Source organism: Mastomys coucha, unplaced genomic scaffold (genome assembly GCF_008632895.1).
Source record: "Mastomys coucha isolate ucsf_1 unplaced genomic scaffold, UCSF_Mcou_1 pScaffold11, whole genome shotgun sequence".
Lineage (NCBI taxonomy): Eukaryota > Metazoa > Chordata > Mammalia > Rodentia > Muridae > Mastomys > Mastomys coucha.
The window spans coordinates 28086192-28090265 of NW_022196893.1; positions in this window are offsets into that span (position 1 = coordinate 28086192).

The following is a 4074-nucleotide window of genomic DNA, read 5'->3' on the forward strand; positions in this document are numbered from 1 at the left end:
GAGAGAGACACACCCTTCCCTCACACCATACCATGCTTCCACCAAACACATTCCTTCGTTCTCTTTCTTTTTATAAAACACAACACCATTTACATGTCTTTGCTGACTTCTCAGCTAATTTAGTTCCCATTTTGTGGGATCTGAGGCTCTTCCTCTGGTACTGTCCTGGAAACAGTTTGTTTTCTCATCCTGACCCTGGTTCACTGAGTCACAGGAAGAAACTCCTAGTCCCCCATCTTACCTGGAAGTCTCACAAAGAAAAATTTATAACTCAAAACCCACTGAATTAGCCGGGCAGTGGTGGTACATGCCTTTAATCCCAGTACTTGAGAGGCAGAGGCAGGCAGATTTCTGAGTTCGAGGCCAGGCTGGTCTACAGAGTGAGTTCCAGGACAGTCAGGGCTACACAGAGAAACCCTGTCTCGAAAAACAAACAAAAAAACCAAACAAACCACTGAATTATATAAATTAGTAAATGTAGCTTAGTATTAGGTACATACATAATATTCAAATTAACAGCTCATTAAAGCTTTAAAAAAAAACCATTTATTTAGTGAGTGTCTGTGTGTATTTGCACATGTACACCATAGCACTCATGAGAAGATCAGAGGGTAATTTCCAGAATGAATCCCCTCCTTCCACTAAGACGGTTCCAAGGATCAAACTCAGGTTAGCAGACTTGGAGGCTAAAGCCTTTACACTTTGTCCCCACACCACCCCCTTTCAAAGTAAAAAAACAAAGCAAACAAAGCCAGTGACAGAGCTCAAGAGATTCTAGACGCTGTTATAGGAATTTAAGTTTGCTTATCCCAAATGGCTGAACTCTTCAGATCAAGATGAGATGGAGGCATAGGTAAGTCACGTGTCTCTCCCAAACACTGAATTCTGAAAAGATGGAATGGGATGTGAGGGACACTACCAGCAACATGGGGGGAGAACACAATGGCGTCCAGGAGTTCTTCCTTGAACTCACTGTCCCTTTCTTGGTCTCTTGTGAAAGGAGAGGAAGCATCGATGCCTCCTCATGACTGACTCCAGGCAGTGTGGTACCAGCCAGCTTTCTGTTACTGCAACAAAATGCTACAGAGAATCAACTCATCCGATTTATAAAGCAAAAAGGTTGGCTTCAGCTCAGAGCTTTAAAGGTTCCAGTCACTGTCAGGCAGGCCTTTGTGACAGTTACTGTGACAGACAGTTACTGTGAGGCCTCTAGTGGACAATGACAGGCAGAGTAAAACTACTCACCAGGAAGCAAATCGAGCCAGGAAAGGCTTGGGTTCCACAATCCCTTCCAAAGCCATGCCTTCCAGTGAGCTAGGATCTCTCATCAGACTCTTTAAAGGGTTACATCCTCAGGCAATGGCACCCCCCCCAGGAACAGTCCTTAACACCCAGGCCTTAATGAGACTTAAGGTCCAAGCGGTCTGGCTCAGTTACTGATCTCCATTCTTCCCAGCCCACCTTGCCTCTATTCCACCTGACAGTCAACGCTGCTGCTCTTTACAGCCCCAAACTCAGGAATGCCAGTCACTCAAGGAAGTGCGGCCACCTCCTCTGCACTGGTCTGTTAAGGCCGCTGTAGCAAGCACTACAGATGGGTGACTTACCATGGCAGCCATTTGCTCTGAAGGCCAGGATCTGGATCCCAGCAGGGTCAGTTCTTTAAAAGGGCTAGAACCTGTCTGTGTCCTTACAGAGCTGTGTCAGCCACCTTCCTAGGTCATGCCTGTGTATCTTAATTGCTTTTCTATTGTTGTGACAAAATGACCCAGGCAATGTATAAAAAGAGGGGCACATCTGGGCTTACAGTTGTCAGGGATAAGAGACCATTTCCATCATGGTGGAAGCATGGCAGCATGTAGGCATGGGGACTGGAACAAGAAACTGAGAGCCAAGAGCTCGTATCTCACACCACACCCAGGAAATGGAAAAACCTGGAAATGGTATGTGGCTTTTAACACCTCAGAGCCCACCTTCTCCCAGTGATATACTTCCCCCAGCAAAGTGCCACATCTTGAGCCTACCCCAACACCAACACCAAGTATTCAAATGCCCTGGACTCTGGGGGAGTGGGCAGCTCACTCAATCCATTGCACCGGGGTCTCTCCCATCCATTATCTCCTAGTCACAAGACCTTTCTCTCTTTGTTTCCATCTCCTGCCATCTTTTATCTTGTAGAAGGGCATTGTCTTCAGATTTGGAGCCCACACACCTATACATCTAAATACCCTCTCCTTGGTCACATCTATACAAACTATTTTCTCAATGATCATGTCTCAAGGCTCATGGTTGGCAACAGTTCTTGGAAAGAGGTATTAAATCCACTGTAGGAGATGAGTAAATGCTTCCAATATTATGGCTCCAATCCATAATATCGCCACACAAAATAAGTGGTTAATCATACATTTTTGAGATTCTGGCAAAAATAATAAGAGCTACAGAATGTGAGGAGAAAGCAGCTATATGTCAATCAAAACCCAGGGCTGGAGAGATGGCTCAGGGGTTAAGAGCACTGACTGCTCTTCCAGAGGTCCTGAGTTCAATTCCCAGCAACCACATGGTGGCTCACAATCACCTGCAATGGGATCTGATGCCCTCTTCTGGTGTGCCTGAGAACAGCTACAGTGTCCTCAAATACATAAAATAAATAAATAAATCTTGAAAAAAAGAAAGAAATTAAACCCGTCATACTTTATGTCTCATGAGAACTTAAGCCACACGTGTCAGATGCATGAGCCATGAGACACCATATACATGCACCTCTTGTCTGGTAGCTCTGCTCGGCTTCACCTCAGAGAATGTCTACCAGCATGTTCACCAGGACCCAGTCATTATTAATTATTGTCTTAAATCTAAGATATTTATATCCTTCAACAGAAGGACTTCAAGTGGGCTTGAAAGACTCAGCCAGCCCGAATAGGTGTTTCCCCCATGCTTAGTCACTCTGCACTAACCCCACCTCTGTGAGGTGAAGCTCAGCTCCAACTCCATTTGTTGACAGTTCCCTTAATGAGATTTTCTCAGAATCTTGTGGTTCATATTCCCCTATACCAAGAGAAAGTGTCGTCTACTGGATCTATGTGCCATTCTGTAAGGGCTAGGAGCTTAGATGACAAGGACTTCTAAATTTATCCCTTTGGGGAGGTGGAGGGATGAGACCATAGGACTGGTAGAAGCAGGCGGTCCTGGACACAGCCAGGGTGGTCTCCTTATCTCGTTATGTCACCAAAATTGGTTCAGATGACTCTTCTTGGAAGCAAAGTTTGACTCTGCATTTTAAATAGTGTTCCTGTGTGTGCACATCACAAAGTACATCTGCTTCTTCTGCTGATGTATCAGCTTGCTGCACAGTCAGAGAAAATTTTGCCATCCGACTTCAGAGCCAAGGTCTTTTATTTATTATAGCTTCTATAGTTTGAGACATTCCCATCCTGGCAGACATAGCCAGCATTCATGACCTCGTGGGTTCTTCTTTCTTTCACCCTTTCCCACCCCTTTCTTCCACCCTTCAACCCCCTAACACTAGATGAGAGAGAGAGAGAGAGAGAGAGAGAGAGAGAGAGAGAGAGAGAGAGAGAGAAGGGTAGAGGCTTATCATTAGACTACTTCCTGCTGAGTAGGGCTATTGAGTTCCTTGGGGCAAGTTTGATCTTTGCTATCAGGATATTTAAATTCTCTCTCTCTCTCTCTCTCTCTCTCTCTCTCTCTCTCTCTCTCTCTCTCTCTCTCTCTCTCTCTCTCTCTCTCTCTCTCTCTCTTTCCATGACTATTTAACAAACCATGACCAACAACCAATAAATAACATCCTACCCTGCCTCTCAGGGCCCTAGCACTTACATATTCTCTAAAAGTCTCCCAGAATTCCAAATGTCTCACAATTGCAGAAATTAGCTGCAGCTGGAAGAAGAACACCCCTGCTAGAGCACAAGGCAAATCACAGTCAGATTCTGTGGACAGTCTGAGGCGGCCCTACTTAGGCGCTGTGGACAGTCTGAGGCGGCCCTAGTCAGGCGCTGTGGACAGTCTGAGGCGGCCCTACTCAGGCGCTGTGGACAGTCTGAGGCGGCCCTACTC